Below are 18,491 nucleotides of genomic sequence, written 5' to 3' on the forward strand. Positions count from 1 at the left end.
GTTGAAGCCTACTTGCGCTTGGTGGTATGAGACAAAGATGTGCAGTGTATTACAGAAAATCCAGCTCTATCTGGTAAACAAATGGGCATATGATTTTGAGGGAAGAGGGAATTTTTCTTATAAAAAAATGCCATATTTTGAGTGCCCCGCAGGAGGCAGCTGTCGTCCCACAGCGGTCAATAGGTAACTCACTTTTAGAGGGAACATTGAGACAATATCTCACTCAGCTTTCTTTTTTCAGAGTGCAAGCCTCCCATGACTTTATTTCTCTATGTGCCCAGGGAAAGAATCCCACTCCTTCTCATTCAGTTAATCAACAAATGTTTACTGACACGAGCCATATGCTTACGCAAGAGAAAAATAAAATGGACACCAGTCAACTGCTAACCACTCTCTGTCCAGCACTGCCCATGCTTAAAGTTGTTCCATGAAAAAAGCATTCAGTATTATTAGGGTGAGGCAGTAAATGCCTTGATCAAAATTAATCCCCCCAAGTTTAAGGGACTATATCCACATCTGTCCTCTCTGAGCTTCTTCAAGGAAAAAATGATTACCTATTTATTACCATATCTACAATATATAGTGCCTGAAAAATGATACTTAACAAAGGTTGCTGAATAAATGGATGGATTCATACATGTACGAAGGCACAAATGCATATATGAATGAACGAGTGAGTGAATAAATGGTGGATGAAAAGTAGATCTTCGTGCCAAGGAAGGAAGAGAGCAAACCAGATTGGAAGAACAAAACGATGACAAAACAAAACAGGAAATCTTTATGAAGCAAGAGCATGTCTTGGAAAATAGAGGAAGAGAGGGTAGATAGATTGTTTCGTGACAACGCTCAACAAATACTGCACTGATTTTAAGATATTTCCTCTTATTCACCCATTACGAAAAAATGGATCAGCTAGCCAGCGTGTCTCCCTTAAAAGCCCTTCGGATATTTGGACCTGTAGCCATTTAAGCTGTCACTGGTTTTGCTCACACTTATGTCCACATCACCAGGCACATAATAGGTACACAAAAAAGATTTGTTCAGAGAATGAGTCTGTGTCTCAACTTCCCCTCCTTCCCAAGGCCTTGGCAGTAATTACAGAGCGTCCCTAGTCCATATAGGAAGCCAAATTTCAGAGTTCCAAAGCTTGCTTTCCAAATGGACTTTGTCTTAGACAAGGATGACCGGATTCAAGCTGCCCTAGCTCTGGGTAATGGTAGGTAATTTTTAAGCCAGCTTTGATCATATATGTTTCTTCAAATATTTAGATGCCAAAAGCCATTTGGGAATCTGAAAGCATATCCCCATCCATTAGATCCCATTGCTGGAACAGAGCAGGCTGCACAAAACGTAACGAGTTTGCCAAACATTCATCTGAACATCCCACAACTTAAAGCAGTAGCAGTGGTGTGCATTAGGATGGTGTTGTGGATAAATTTAGGGTTCCCCTTTCCAGTTTTTTACTTGTTTGAAGTCTGGTCTTTAGCTCTTCAGCTTCAATTCTAACAGTTGCATCAGGAAGGATTCTGTCTCCTAGTCACGCAGTCTTTCTTCTAACAATCACTCTTGTTCTGATAACATCAACAACAAATTCTGTTCCTGAACCTTTATTTACTTATTATTTTTTCCACCAGCACTGAGTATTCTTGCCCTATTTCTCCACTAAAGTGTGGCCTCCTCCTGTTTGCAACAAGAAACCTGAACCAACCACAATCCACCTCTAAGAATCTTCCTCCCCTTGAATCGTGCACCTTCTCTCCTTTAAAGTTTTGGCACCATCATAAAGGCGTGCTTCAGACTAGTCCCTTCCCACTTTCTCATCTCCCGGCTGTTTGCTCTGGCCTCATTCTCTCCGGTTGTAGGTGGCTATGTGCTCATCTGCACATTTTGCCACCTGTTTAGTGGATTGTGAGAGCACAGGCTACAACTTCTACTTTCTTTCCAGACATCATAGCACTGAGTTAAGAGCCTTGTAGACTGTGAAATCCAGTAAAATGGTGATTGCCTCAAACTCTTAGTTACTTGTTTGGTATTCACCTTTTCTCAGGCTCTTTCGTGGAACCCTGAATTTACTTGCTTCTGTAGCTCCATTTACCTTCTCCAAGTCAAAACCACCGATTAATTTTTTAACCTCTACGCTGGGTCTGAATATAAGAAAGTATTTTTAAGCTGTGCCTCCAAATGAGTCTTGCTACATTTCCTTTGAACTCCATCCCATTCCACGTTTTGTTGTAAAATTCCTAGGTCTGCAAACTCTACTCAAAGATATACACATCACACACTTTCAATCTTCTTTGGAAGGTCATGTAGTAAATCTACATCCTTGAGGGTCATTTTCAGGCAAGGACAAAAAGTAAGTTAGCATAGCTGAATTCTAGAACTCTCTGCAAATTTACAATATCTACAATCCAATTGTTTTCCCATGTACTTTTCAAAATGTGTTGTATCTTTCTATATTTTATGCCCTTTAAATAGTTCTCTTGTCTTTAATGCCATTTAGCTCTAGTTTTATTCTATGCTAATTAGTCCCCCTTTTCAGGTAACTTGCATGTGTAAATACTTAAGACATCTTGCTCTATAAGAAGTTTTCTAAAACATAAATAATAGCACATTTAGATAAGTATCTCGGAAACCAGGACCTCATTAAAATCAGCTCTTCTTCCTACTTTCACACTTCAGGGTTGTTCTGAGGTTTATAAGTAATGCTTTGGGCTTTAATTGCAGGAAGGCATTATGAGGACCTTCAGAAATCTTTACCTAAGATTACAGGCAATTTTAAGACTCGAACATGGGATTATTGCCCAAAAGGTTAATCTGGTAATTTAGAGTGCTCATCAAAAGAATGGTATTCGTTATCAAATATTTCCCTGCATGTATTGAATAAAAGCTTCAGTTTAACAGGTACCTGTCAGTAGACCCATTTAGACTATCTCTTTCTAACAGATGTTTTATTTTATTCTCATTATATATAACTTCACTAGGTGGAGAGTAATTTTCTCTCATGTTTCACATTTTTTCCAAAAAATGAATTTTTTCTCTCTATAGCTAATATTGAGAAGATTCAGTAGTTTTAACTCAGGACTGTTAATTTGCTTCCATTCTCCTTGTCTGCCTCCCCACTGCCTGACACACACACGCACACACACACACCCCCACACACATACACATTCTTTCTCCTTTTTCTCAGGACACTTTTTTCCAGCAGAGGTTCCTTTCAGGATGCTAACAAGCACAGATGGGTTCATCCTTTCACAGTTTTGAAAAAGAGACGGTCTCTCAACCCGCACCTCAACAAGAGTAACCAGCAAGAATAATGGATAGAAAGGACAAGGCACAAAAGGAAACACTGGGAATCGTGCTGGGTAGTTACCATCTGTTACTCACTCATACCTGTTGAACTTAGAGCTGGTGCTAAATAAGTTCAGACGAGAGCAAAGACCCATCTTTTATATGATTGGACTTTTAGGCCAACCTGGGTAGACTGTGAGATATTTATCAATGTTAATTCTCTCGCCCCCCCAAAAAAACTTCATTTCAAGGGTCGCACCTTCTATATAAAGAAGTGCTCTTTCGCCCCTTAGCTTCATCACAACCTTTAATATCTTATCCTGAGAAGCGTCTCGGTTTTCTAAACCAACCAGAAACTGCAGACTTAGATACACATCAGAGTATCCCTGTTTTAATTCCTAGATGTGATGCAGAAATGCATAGGACGAGAATCAAGTAAATAAAGAGGTGATTACAAATGCCTGTCTCCTTGACAACCCCCTCCCCCAGCCCTCCCGCGACCGGGAAAAACCAAAATGAAAGTGAGGAGGGGGTAGCCGCGCAGCCCCGCCCGCCAGTGGGAGCAGCCCCCAGCCGTCCCCGGCGCAGAAGGCACCGAACGGCCAAGGAAATGCAAATCAATCCATGTCTTCCGGGGCTGCTTTTCGGGTAGTATTTTTGTGGTTGCCATAGAGACAGCAGCGACGGAAGAGCATGCTGCACGACACAAAAGACACCGACATGCCACGGGAACAGCGTCCTCGGCTTCACGGAGTGCAGAGCAAACGCTTCAGCCCCGCGCAGCAGCGGGGACGCCCGGCTGGGACGCACGGCGGGCCCCGCCGAGCACAAAGGCGCCGCGCCGGGTGCCAGCCCGGCCGCCCCTCGCCCCGCGCGCTGCGCGCCCCGCGCTTCCACCGCCCGCCGCGCTCACCCTCTCCGCCCGCCCCTCTCTCCCCCCTTCCGCGACCTGCCCCTGCCAGGGGTTTCCAGGAGGCGTCGCGCCCGGGGGAGAAAGAACCGCGATGGCCAGAGGCAGCCACGCATCGGCCACACCCAGGGGCTCGGGACGGGGAAAGAAGCAGCAACCGCACCTACCTCGTGTCTGGCAGCCTTGACACATGGACTTAGAACCAGAAACTGGAAGGGAGCAGGCTGGGGCTCAGAGATTGCCACTAGGCTATAGGAGCTGTAAGTCAGCCAACACTGGAAGGCAGACGCGAGACTCCACCCATGGGGTGGGCGCTGCGGAGAGGGAAAAAAAAAGTGGTCCTCGGCTGACGTCTTTCCCCACCCCATGTCACTTCCTTTTAAAGCTGCGATTTAGCAGCCACGGGGAGGGAAGATGGAGCTGGTGTAACATGAGTCATTGCCTTCTCCTTGCAAATTAGTGTAAGGAAGGGCTGTAGTTGGGGTCACGTAGGAGAGCCCTGGCTCGGGAACCTGCCGGCCTCGAAAACAAAGCCCCCTGCGCGGCCTGCCCTTCGCTGCCTGCGACCCCAGCGCCGTAACGGCTCGTGCACCCTTACGCTCCAGCCCCGTTTGTGTTCTGACCTGGAAATGGTCCCGAATCGGCTCATCTTTAATTCAGCAGGTGTCCGAGCGATTTTTTTTTTTTAAATACAAAATGTTCCCTCTCTGCCATTTCCCCCGCCCCCTCGCTCTTCGGTAGCACGCGGGGCTGGAAGGAGATTGATTGCATTACACGCAGAAGAGCCCTAAAGCACCTTCGACAAAATAATACCTAAAACTCGAGAAAGCGGAGATGTTTAGAAATGGGAGGGAAGGAGCTTGGAGGTGGTTGTATGTGCTGCCTCCAAGCACACGCGTGGTGTTCACACGCCTTGTGCGAGAGAGAGTCGGGCGACACCTTCATAGTGGAATACTGTCGTGACAGCTTTGAAACAGGGTGGGTCATCGAAACGGCAGAGATGCCTTGTTGATAACATTCCTAGAAAATTGTTATCTCCAAATAGCACAGTTGTATTCCTTCGCATGTTCACAGTTCTAGACATTTTCACAATGTTTGCGCGTTTACCTATGAGTCACGTGTTCACTTGTGTGCCCAAGAGGTTTACCATCAACAGGAGAGAAATAAACGTGCTCACAGATAATTCCAACACATGCAGAATTATTAAGAGTTACCAAAGTGCTAAAACAGTGTGTCATGAGAATAGACAGGAGGGAAGGAGTTCTTTGGGTTAGGATAGGGGAAAAGGCATTCATAATTCAGGAAGCAGGGTTTGGACTGGGTCCCGGAGATGGGTGGTGTTTTGATAGTCTGGGAATGGAGAGAAAAGAGGGTAAAGCAAGCAGGGGGATGAGGTTAAAGGATGTCTGAGGCATAAAAATGGTCAGAAAATGCATTTGTGGCAATGGCTTATTTTAATATCAATGTAAGATAAATTAGACCATATAGTAATGCTTATAAAAGATGTTTGGAAGAAGTTTCTTGCAGCCAATGCCATTTATAAAAAGTTCTCTGTCATGATTTTTCAAGTCAGGTTTTAAAATCCATTTTTTCAAGGTTGCATGGGAACTTGCAAGGGTTTTCCCAAGTTTTCATATTTGGATTGTGAGTGGGAATTTTTTTTTTTCGCAAAATTTACAAATTGCACAAATCTGTGCAGTATTTATTACAAGTATAACTGATGACTTCAATGGAAACAACATGAAATAGAAGTTTTGGCACCTGCAAGTCTCATGCTGACCTTCAGACTTCATATGTTTTGATTCCAATATTATGATTATAGTGGTTATTCTGCTTATTATTGCTGCAGTGATAATTTGCCTATCTAGATAATACAGCTTATAGTCTCAATTATCCCAGAAAGATAGCTGAGAATTATGGAAGAAAAAAGATTACTGGTTCTAAAAATTGTAAATGGATAGTACAACATTCATTGATTAAACCCTATGCACTGCATTTGGAGCCCCATTTAGAGACTATCCTTATTTTAGATAGAATTCCAACAATTTAACTCAACTAACATTTATTAAGTATCTATGCTAGCTGCTGAAGATTCAAAAACAGGAATAAGATAGGGATGTTGCCCCACCCCCAGCTGCTCAGTCTTAGAAGAAAAAGGGGCATGCAAACAAGATACAGTGTAATGGAGTCAATAATTGAAATCTGTGCAAGATTCAGAAATTGGTCCAGAGAATAAGAAAAAGCAAGTAAAGGAGTTATGCCTTCTGACTACACAGTTTCTTAGCCCAGAACAAATTGTAAAGGGGTGGGAATGAACGTTATACTCAACAACGGGACTATAAGAAATAAATGCTGATAGTTGGGGAACAAAGAAACAACTTTTAAAAGGAGATACAAAGCATAAAAGTGTAGCTCCAGAAAGAACACATAAATCACCAATAAACAAGATGCAACCTCACTAAGAAACATAAAAATACAAGTTCAAAGGAAGAGATACCATTTCTTTGCCAATCAAATTGTCAAGCCTTCAAAAATACCAGGCACATTGTGAGAACTGATGCTTTGAAATGAGCATTTTCCTGTCTTGCTGGTGACAGTAAATTGGTACAGTGTTTCTGAAATTTAATTATACAAGATGTTTCATGAGCTTTCAAAATGTTCATACTTTTTGATCCAATAATTCAATTCACAGGAATTTATACCAAGGAATAAGCAGAGATAAATTCAAGGATTTAGGTCTGTGTACATTCATCGAGTCATTTATACTGTTAAAGGCTAGAAAGAATCTAAATGTCTGAAGTAGTAGGCTAATTAGGTAAATTAGGTGATATTTAGATGATGGAACATTTTGTGAAAATTAAAAAACAGATTTTTGAAAGATGGGCAAATATTCATGATACAGGTTAAGTGAAAAGAGGAATAAGCTATATATAAAATGTGATTTCCATTTTATAATTATGCAGCTATTGTGTGTAAAGTGGTCACTAAGCAGTTAACAATTATGATTCCTGAATAGTGAGATCAAGGATGTTTTTACTTGCTCCTTTATATTTTCTCACATTTTGAAAAATTTTCTATAATGAACATGTATGGCTTCTACACTAATGAAAAGATCACTATTTTAAGAAAGAGAAGGTTTCCAAAAGCAAAATATCATAGGCAAATTAGGACAGAAGCAAAGAACAATCAATGATGATTATGACATGTCTGACTATTTTCCAAATCCTTATTAGAGGTAGAAAGGGTTTTTAATCTATGTTTTGGTACTTAAAATGTCGAATTTCATTTATCTGAAATGTTAACTTTTATACCATATATCTGACTTTCAAGCTAGATAATTGAGTTATTAATAGCATTATTTCAAGTCCCTTAGCACATTGTTAACTATAAATTAGCAATATTTTTGCCTCATTTTCCATTTGCCTTATGTTTTGAACATAAATATAGATACTCATATTAGTCTATATACCAGTTTGAAAATTTCCTCAAGTGACAAAATACAAAGATAGCATAGACTTGTTATTATAATTACCTCACTATATGCTAAATTGGGGATTGTGGCTGCTTAGAAGAGACTCAAAGAAAAGTCTTAAATTAAAATAATCTTAAATTTAGATGTGGAATGTATAATCTTATATTTAATAGTTGGATATTTCCATAGACTCCAATTTAGCCTTTAAAAATATTATATCTATGATTTGAACGGCCAGCAAGCTCGTAAGGCTATATTATTTTATTGCAATCACTTTAAATATGCTCCAATAGCTTCAGTATTTATTATCACTGAGGGAAGTACAGAGGAACTAGCTGAAATTTCCACAATGACTGTGACATTCATCATTGCTGACTGTATTTTCAGAACCCTTTGTTGATCAGCTCTCAATGCTACTTAACTCTGAATTGTGTTTAAGACTCTTAAAATTGCTGTCCATATTCATTTAGCACCTGTCTCTTTCAGACTTCTTCAGGTCACTTCAGCCTGGCTGGGGATGACCATGAAAAGTCATTCATTCCTTCCTCCTGCATTTAGGCAATAAACAGTATTGAATTATTTCAATATCTAGGCAGTAATGGAAATCACACAATCCAGGAGCAAGCACACCACAACAGAAGGAACCAAATTCAAGTCCATTAATGCCCAGCTGATTGGCAGCAAACTGAAAGAGATGCCAGCTTTGTGTCCTGATTTGAAAAAAGTAATACAATGTGTACTGAAACTTAGCACTTCTATTCTTCATAACCAGGTGAAAAGACAGCAAATTTACTTTGAGTGGCATTGAGACTCTGAAAGTTTCTCACCACCATTATAATTTTTGTGTGATTTCTTTTTATTTTGATAAGTGTGATCTTTTCTTCTGATAGGCATGTGTTACTCTCAGAAAAATAAAGCTGTTTTCATTTTGTAAAACAAACATTTATTGTTTTCACTTGTTGACATCATGGTGTTCTTTATTTGGCATTTAATCTTATAGCATAATGGTGCTTTAGACAATGTATCAGTTGGGGCTCCCCAGAGATATAGAGCCAACATCTATATATTTTATATATATATATGAAAAAATTTATTATAACTCTTCAGCTTATGCAATTGTGAGGACTGTAAAGTCAAATTTGTAGGCAGGGTGGGAGCTGGAAATGCCAATATTGGACTCTTGAGTCTGAATTTCTTAGGCTGAAAACTCAGGAAGTAGAGAAGGGTGTCGCCTTTTTGTTTGTTTGTTTTTGTTTTATTTAATTATATTTAAAATCTGAGCAATTACATGTTTGTAGAAAAATCATGCAGATAGGACAGAGGAGGGTATAATCTTGAGGCTGAATTCTTTCTGACCTCTAGACACTCAGTTCTTGGAGTTCAGACGTCTTGCTGACTGGCTGAGGCTGGTCCACATCACAGCGGGGCATGTCCTTTCGTTAAGGTCAACTGATTGTAGATGTTAATCTCATCTACGGAATACCTCCATGGTGACAAGTAGACCAGGGTTTGACCAAACAACTGGACACCATAACCCAGCCAGCTTTATACATAAAGTTAAGCATTAGAGAGAAACATGTAATGAAATTGTGACCCCTGGACCAGCAGTGAGCTTATTAGAAATGTAGAATCTCAGGCTCCACCTCAGACTTAAGTGAATCAGAAACTGCACTCGAACAACCCGCCTAAGAGGTTCATATGTACTTTAAACTGCGAGAGGCAATCGTCTTGGTTCAAATTCCTCATTTTACAAAAGAGGGACTAGAGCCCAGGAAGACTAAATTTACTTGTCCAAGATTGCATAATTAACGGGAAACAGAGCTGAAACAAGGACCCAGGTTTTTAATGATTCTTACCTGAGAATTCTTTCTACTATATTTCCTAGGTTTTAGATTAAAAGACTGTCTGAAAACAAACTACTGACATGAAAATGATTTTTTAAAAACAGAATTTCTATTTAAACTCATGATTATTCTACCAAGTATGGTTATTAAAAGTCCATCTATGGAGAGGTTGTGGAGAAAGCGGCACACTTATCCACTATTGGTGGGAATGTAAAATGGCGCAACTTCTCTGGAAGGCAGTTTGGTGGCTCCTCAGGAAGCCAAGTATAGAATTGCCATATGATCCAGCAATCCCATTACTAGGGTATATATTCAGAGGAATTAAAGGCAAGGACACAAATGGACATTTGCACACCTATGTTCAGCACTATTCACAATTGCCAAGAAATGGAAACAGCTCAAATGTCCAACAACTACAAGTGGCTAAACAAGCTGTGGTACAGACATACGATGAAATACTGTGCAGTTGTTAAGACAGAATCAAGTCATGAAGCATGTAACAATGTGGATCAACCTTGGGGACATTATGCTGAGTGAAATTAGCCAGAAACAAAAGGACAAATACTGTATGACCTCACTAATAGAAAATTACACCAATGAGTGAACTTTGAGAGTCTAAGTTAAGAACTCAGGTTATAAGGAGATATAGAAAGAGGGCAGAGATCAGGCATTTGGTGCTAAAGGGGTACAGAATGTGCAAGATGATTGATTGTAAAGATCCAGAATGGATAGCACAACACTATCTGATGGTAGGGCAATACTGTAAGTCCACTGAACGAAGCTGAGTGTGAGTATGGATGAGGGTGTAGGGCTGGGGGCATTCATGAAACCAGAAAGAAAGATAGAGATAAAGACTGAGATGGTATAACTTAGGAATGCCTAGAGTGGACAATGGGTAATTAAATGTACAAATATAACAATGTTTTTGCATGAAGGAGAACAAATGAATGTCAGCATTGCAAGGTGTTAACAATGGGATGATAAACAGGAAAAAATACAATCAATGCGAGCTAGGGTCTATAGTTAACAGTAACATTGTATTATCTTCCATTGAATGTAACAAAGGCAATATGCCAGAACTAAATGTCAATAAGTGGAGGATATGGGGGGAGGATATGAGATTCTTCGTGGAAGAAAAGGAAATGCCCTCATAAAGATTGTGGTGGTGAAAGCATGGTTATGTGATTATACTGAGAACCATTGATTTTTTTTACTTAGATTGGATTGTATGATGTGTAAATAAAACTGTTCAAAAATGAACAGAGAAATACAAGTGCTGGAGAAAATGTGGAGAGAGAGAGAGAGACTTAGTCACTGTTAGTTGGGAAGCAGACTTGTGCAGCACCTCTGGGGGCAGAGCGGTGGCTCTACAGGAGGCTGGGGGCGGGGGTTGCCATATGATCCTGCAACCCCATTGCTCAGTGTATACTTGTAGAAACTGAGAGTGGGATACAAATGGACATTTGCACATCTGGTGTTTATGTCTTCAGTGTTCACAATTTGCAATGAATGGAGGTGGCCTAAGGGTACAATGACTGAAGAATGGAAGGGGGAACTGTGGGGTATATATACAATGGACTACTGAGTGCCTGTAAGAAAGAATGAAGTTGTGAGGCATGCAACTAAGTGAATGAACATTGGGGACAGTATGTTGAATGAAATGGCAGAAACAAAAAGACAAATATCATGCTTCCCTTATATGGACTAACTATAATATATAAACTCGGAGAATTGACATCAAAAGCCTAGGTTATCAGGTTAAGGCCTATTGTAAAGGTTCCTAGTCTGGACGCTCTTACAGCAGTCACATCTAATCCAGAGTTGCAACTGTTATTTCTAAAGTCTGAGATGCCGAGCCATTTGTGTATAGCCTGGTCATTCCTGGAACTTTGGGTGTTTGTGACACCTGAGACTCAGATTTAGAGCTCTGAAGTTATGAAAGTCAGTGTTACCCCATACAGGAACTATTTTAAAAGGTGAAAAATGGATCAGAATTCAACTAGAGATATGAATGATGCTGATCTGGATAGGACTAAGGTATATCAGAATAAAGGGTAAAGGATGATATGGTCCATGTTTTAAAATGTCAAATCCTGTGTAAGGCCAAAGGAAGAGATATTTATTTGTTACAAAATTTACATTTCTGGTAACACGATATCTAAATTAACTAGTATGGTTAGTTTATTTGAAGACCATAATTACATGGAATCTTGAATAGGGAGTAAGATCTTATTGGTTTGTACAGGTCAGTGTAATGCCCCAATACATTCCAGAGTAATTTGGGCAGAGAATAAAAAAGTATTTGCAAAGACCCCTGGAGGGACTGGAGAGAAAGGAAGAAATACTAAGCTTCCCTACCTGGTGGTTTCCTGATATTCTCACAAGCAGTGGGAACAACCAATTTAATAGGCCAAGCCCTCAATCTTGGGGTTTGGCCCTATGAAACTTTTTCCTGCAAAGGAGAAGCTAAGCCTTCTTATTACGATGCTTAAGAGTCACCCCTATAGAACCTCTTTTGTTGCTCAGATGTGGCCTCTAAGCCAACTCAGCAGGTGAACTCACTGCCCTCCTGCCTACGTGGGACATGACTCCCAGGGGTTTAAATCTCCCTGGCAACATGGGACATGACTCCTGGAAATAAGCTGGGACCTGGCATCATAGGAATAAGAAAGCCTTCTTGACCAAAAGGGAGAAGAGAGAATGAGATGAAATAAAGTTTCAGTGGCTGAGAGATTTCAAACGGAGTTGAAAAATTATCCTGAAGATTAATCTTATGCATTATATAGCTATCCCTTTTTAAAAATATTTTTTATTGCATAATATCACATCTATACAAAGTAAAGAAAGAAAAAAGCAATAGTCTTCAAAGTACTCTTCAACAAGTAGTTATAGGACAGATCCCAGAGTTTGTCATGGGCGGTATACCATACCATCCTCTCAGATTTTTCTGTCCAGCTGCTCCAGAATATAGTAGGCTAGAAGGAATAAATTTTTTTGTCATCGCAATAGATTTTTTTTCTTTTTCTGTGAAAAATAACATGTACAAAACAAAAAATTTGAAAGCACAGCACAACAATTAGTTGTAGAACAGATTCAGAATTTGGTATGGGTTATGACTCCACAATTTTAGGTTTTTACTTCTAACTGCTCTAAGATATTGGAAACTAAAAGAAATATCAACTTAATGACTCAGCAATCATATTAATTTGTTAAATCCTACCTTTCTGTTTAACTCCACCATCACCTTTGATCTTTCTATCCCTCTCTTTAGGGGTATTTGAGCTATGGCCATTCTAAATTTTTCATGTTGGAAGGGACTGTCACTAATATGGGGTAGGGAGATAGACCTAGCTGATGGTCTAGCTTTTTGTACAATACTCACAGGTGTAGACCTTCTTCACTAAATTAAAGGGAAATATCAATTTGTCAATCTGTTTCTTCTTTGCTTTCAACTGCTTCATATTTACAAGCTTATTTCATTAAACACTTGATACACAATTCTATTTTCTACCAGTTTTCCTATTATTCCTTATTTTGGGTTTACTTTTGTATATGGGATTAGGTTTTTTAAATGATTACCAAATTGCCATCCTGCCATGCCTATGCCACTTATGAAATAATTCTTCTGTTATTTTGAGCATGGTGACATAGAAAGCAGATTTGGGCTAGAATTCTATCCACCTACAATTCGGGGACAGCCTTTTCCCAAGTGAAGTTAGGATTCTCTTCTGTTCTGCCTCCAGGGCTCAGGAAAATAAGGAAGCCAAAACCTCCCCTGACCCACCCCACACAGGTCCCACAGGTATGGAATCCTGGTCTGCAGGATTTGAGCCTTCCTCCAAGGCAAAGCTGGAGGACATCAGAATGTCAGCCAGACATCTCTTCCTGAAGAATCAGGGTGGCCTGAGGCAATGGAATATGTGTGGGTAAGCAGAAGACAGACCTGGAGGAGTTGGTGAAGCAAGGACCTTTCCCAGAAGGGAAATGCAAGCAAAGAGGTGCCATTCTTGCTGTGCCTTGTCGAAAGTGCTGACCCGCAGGAACCACGTGCCCAAATGAAAGAATTGGGATGCTTTTCTATGAAGCATTAGATAATCAAAACATATGCCAATAACAATTAGAAAATGATGATTCCTGCAGGATGTTATATTTAGTTAAAGTGAGGTCCAGCTGAATGAGGTTGGGTCTTATCAGGATGACTGGAGTCTTTGTAAGAGGAGCCAATTCAGACATGTAAGAGAAAGCCACGAAGAGGAGTCAGAAGCTGGAAGTCAATGGAGCCCGGAAGAGAGAGGAGAAAACCTCTCCATGTGACCTGAGGCAGGGGGACAAGCCAATGGTGCTGGCAGCCAGCACCAGAAGGTAACAGACTCTGGGGAGAGAGTATTGTCTTGCTGAAGCTTCGGGAGTGGACTTTCCCCTAGCCTCAAAACCATGAGCCAATACATTCCCATTGCTTAGGCCAACCCATTGCGTGTTATTTGTCATTGCAGCCTGGAAAACAAAGACCACATGCAGACCTATGATCCAGCCATTCCACACAGTGGCACAGACCCAGTAGAAATGCCTACACATGGGCAGCGGCCATGTGCCATGACCTTCATAACAGCATTCTGCTTAGCGCAAACCATTGAAAACTATCTGATGTTCATCCACAACAGAAGAATAAAAATATCATGGTTTATTTTTCCAATGAAATAATATTTGACCATGGAAATGAATGAAATTCAGCTAAATGAAACATGTATGGATCTCCCAGACATAATTATGACCAAAAGAAACCAGGCATCAAAGAATATGTGGTCTACTATTCTATTGCTAGGTTGAAAACAGGGAACTGGTCTGTGTCACAAATCAGGAGAGTGGTTGCCTTTGGAGATGAAGGAGGAAGAGTGAGTGGGAGAGGGTAGAAAGGGATTCTGGGGTATTGGTAATACTCTATTTCTCGTTTTGGGTTTTCATTACATGGGTGCATTCACTTTGGGGAAATCCATAGAGATGTAACACATGTAAGATTTGTGCCCTTTTCTATAAGCATATTGTTCCAATTAAAAAGTTATAATGAAAACATACCATCTATTATCCAAGACAAAACTCTGGCTCTCTTCTCCAAGACAACAGATTTTTGTCTTTTCCAATGAAAGATCCTTCTTGCCCGAGGGTGGAAATGAATTTCAAAGTAAATTTTTCTATTATTCGGGGTACCCAAGGATGCAACTGATTATAACTTTGGTTTATGAAAAAGGCTTCAAATGGAATATCATAGGTAAGCATGGCCCAATTTGACCAGCCTAAACTATAATAACATTTGTATTTGAGAGATTCTTTATATTATTCTGTCCCCTGTCCAAGTATTTGTTTTGACTCCTTCTTTTATTGTAAGGATGCATCTTATACTATGGTTTATTATTCTTTATAGCAAAGAAACAATATATTTTGTCATGCTTCTACTACTAAATACTATCCCCTTGAAGATGGGCTTGATAAATACTGTCCAAGAACCAAGAATATAATCCCATATGATTCTGAAAAGAGATTGTGTCCTGCATGCACATGACTTGGACTAAAAAGTCCCTTGTCCAGAGAGACTGCCTTTAAGATGATGGGTTGTTCCTACATTACTAATGTAGGAACACTAAAGGTTCTGGCCAGGGCAGAGATGCCAACATTTAATCTCCAGCCTGACTTCTAAGCATTCACAATGTTAAGTAAAATTCATTAAAGCAAAATCACATCCTCAAAAGGGAAACGAGTTTCATCTTTCTTTGCAAATCTTATTACGAGTTAAATTGCTTTCTTAGAACAGCAGTCAGCATCTGTCACTTACTTCCAAAGAACGAAAATAGCTATAATTTATTTTGTACTCAACTCGATCTAGGGCACTATGCTAAGTACATTACATATGTATTTCAGTTGTGCTTCTCCACAGCCTTTTGACGTAGTACCTCTATTTTACAGAAGAGAATGAAGCTCTACTGGTCAGGGTTCACCAGAGAAACAGAACCAAAAGGATATATACACATACACATACACATATGTCTTCATATATGTATATATTAATATAACTATATCTTAATTTATATCTATATCTGTATCATTGTATAAAGAGATTTATTATAAGGATTGTCTCCCATGACCATGGGATCTGGCAAGTCTGAATTCCATAGGGCAAGCTGGAAACTCTGATAAAGGTGATGCTGAAGCCCTTAGACTAAATCCCCCAGGAGAAGATGACTGGCTGGATATTCCAGCAAGAGTCAATACAATGCTGAAGTTGAGTTTGAGTTCCTCTTCTGCCCTCTGAAATTCTCAGTTCTGGCTTTTAAGACCTGCAAGTGATCAGATGAGGTGACTCTCCACATTGCTGAGGTCAATCTCCTTTGTTGATTTTAGATGCAATCAGCTAATTATAGATGCAAATCCCATGTCAAAATACCTGCACAAGGAACAAACAGGGCAGTGCTTGATCAAATAATTGATTCCTTAGCCATATTGCCATGTGAAATTAGCCATGATAGGCTCAGAGAGTTGGAAAGCTTCTCAAATCCACTAAGGGAAATAAAGCTGGACCTAACTTCAAGTCAGGTAGCTTCTAAAGCTTGTCCCCTCAGGTACCATGCTACCTGCCCTATAAAGCAGTGGGTCCTGAGGCTGTGTGGATGGTCTCCCAGGAACCTTTTCCAACATGGCTCCCTTGCATCTTATTTTTGTCAGGATGAATAACTCACTTCTACAAGCAGCCTTAATCATTTTTTCCCTTAATCATATCATCCCCTTAAACATGGCATTCTGAAGAGCTTCTAGAAAATAACTATTGCTAACCAAGTATATTACTTTTGACCCCAATTGCAACCAGATTCATTTCAACACATTCTGTTGTTGTCATGTATTTCTCATTGGTTCACTAGTCCCTTAGATGTGAATATGAAGTTGTGGAGCTTGAGAACAAATAGTACTTTGCAGGCCATAAAGTAATGATGGGTCTAGAGAAGGTCTGTCTCTGGAAAGTGCTGAGGTAGCTTTGTGGCAAGGTATTCTTCTTCCTTGGGGCTTCACCCATCACCCACCTGGAGTGGCAGGACAGCTGCATGGCACTGCATATAATCTACTGGAATTTTAAGTATGAGGAACTGAGGGAGTGATTGAGTGGGAAGGAGTCAAAAAGTAATTTAAGTTCTACAAGTGATTTCGCTTCCATTTCACTCAGTGAATAATGTCCTGGAAGGAGCATGAGTTGACCCAAATTTGTGTTTCCTTCTGTCATCTCAGTGTGCCCAATCTTCATTCATTCATTCATCCATCTATTCAACAAATAGTTACACTTACAGCTATGAGACTTAACCAAACAAAGGTTACTGGGGTTGCAGAGCTTTCTAATGGGAAGAGCCTATTAACATATGATAGTTATAATTAATAAGTTATATACTACATTAGCAGCTGATATTTGTGGGAAAATGAAGAGTCAGGGAAGGAGTGTCTGGAGATCCAGGGGTGCTGGGTGAGTTGAAATGTGAATGGAAGGTCAATGCAAGCCTCACTGAAGGATAATATTTGAACCAAGATTTGGGGCAGTGCAGGAGTCATCCATGCATATCTATATCTGAATGCAGAACATTCTAGAAGGAGCACCAAGGCAAGGCTCTGAGGTGGGAGCATGCTGGCTTGTAGGAGGAACAAGGAGTCAGCAGGAGTAAGGGCTGTAGAAGGAGCACAGGAGGAGATCAGGTCAGAGAGGATGTAGGGCCCTGGGTCATGGGGGACCCAGGAGGACAGTGTAAGGAACTTTATGTTTTATGCTTTGCAGGGCTTTGGATTGAGAAGTGATGTGACATGACTAAATGTTTTGAAGGAACTACTCTGGCTGATATGTTGAGAATGGACATTATAGGGGGCACAGGGTGAAGCAGGGAAATGACTAGGAAGTGGTTGCAGTGGTGCAGCAAGAGCTGCTGGTGATGCAGACCAGGGGTGTGGGGTCAGTAGAGAGGTTGAGAAATGGTATTTTAAGAATGGGACCAAAAGAATTTCCTGGTAGATTTGGTGTAGGACATGACTAAAAGAGAGGACTCAAGGCTGACTCTGAGGCTTTCTGCTGAGCAAATGGGAAGATGAAATTACCTGCAGATAAAGCACGTATTTAAGGGTAAGATCAGAGTTGTTCTTGACATGTTGAGATTGAGACATCTATTAATTATCCAACTGATAGTTGGCATGGAGGGTAGGAAACTGAAATTCCAGAAGAGAGAGAGATCTAGTTTTGGTGATAAAAGTTTTTGTAGGAGTCAGCACATAGGTGACATTGAAAGCCATGAGACTGTATAATATCATCATAAAGTGGCCAGATAAAACACAAGACTCCCAGTTAAATTTGAATTTCAGATAAAAAATGAATACTTTTTTTAGTGTAAGGTTGTTCCATGCATTATTGTTAATCAAGAAAATATTTGGGACATACTTAGATCTAAAAAAAGTCCATTGTTTTATCTAAAACTCAAATTTAATTGCGAGTGTTCTATCTTTGTGAAATCTGGAGACCCTACTCCAGGTGTGGAGTAGGGAGAGAAGAGGAGGGGTCTGAGCACCGAAATCTGAAGTACTGCCACAAGATGAGGTTGGGGAGAAGGGAAGGAACAAGCTAAGAAGGTTGAGTGAGAAATGAGGCAGGAAGAAAACCATCTGAGTATGTGTGCTCTAAAAGCCAAGGGAAGAAAGAGCAGCAAAGAGGAGGGGGTGATAGGCTATGTGTCTAGAAAGACAAGACAGAATCAACAGTTGGGTTTGGCAATGGGGAAGCTGAGTTAAGGAGCTGCCTCCAGTGCTGTGCAGCTCAGGCGCAATGCTGAGTGCGACTCTGATGTTTGATGATTTAGTGCCTTTCCTAAGACAGGGGCCCAGAATGCAGGCCAATTAGTTCATCGGTTGTCGATTGATAAAGCTATCAAGATGATTTTCACTTTGTGCTCATTTAGAGCACAAG

At 40.3% G+C, this 18,491-nt stretch overlaps 1 protein-coding gene across 1 annotated transcript in view; it reads right to left on the reverse strand.

Annotated features, from left to right (window-relative positions):
• Positions 1-4,506, reverse strand: part of AGPAT4 (1-acylglycerol-3-phosphate O-acyltransferase 4) — a 151,214-nt gene extending 146,708 nt beyond the window's left edge. Inside the window, exon 1 of the mRNA XM_077120794.1 lies at positions 4,366-4,506. The gene's annotated coding sequence lies outside the window, so the exon portion shown is untranslated. The remainder of the gene's footprint in view (positions 1-4,365) is intronic.
• Between the last annotated feature and the right edge of the window lie 13,985 nt (positions 4,507-18,491).

The sequence above is a fragment of the Tamandua tetradactyla genome, chromosome 11, assembly GCF_023851605.1.
Source record: "Tamandua tetradactyla isolate mTamTet1 chromosome 11, mTamTet1.pri, whole genome shotgun sequence".
NCBI classification, from domain to species: domain Eukaryota; kingdom Metazoa; phylum Chordata; class Mammalia; order Pilosa; family Myrmecophagidae; genus Tamandua; species Tamandua tetradactyla.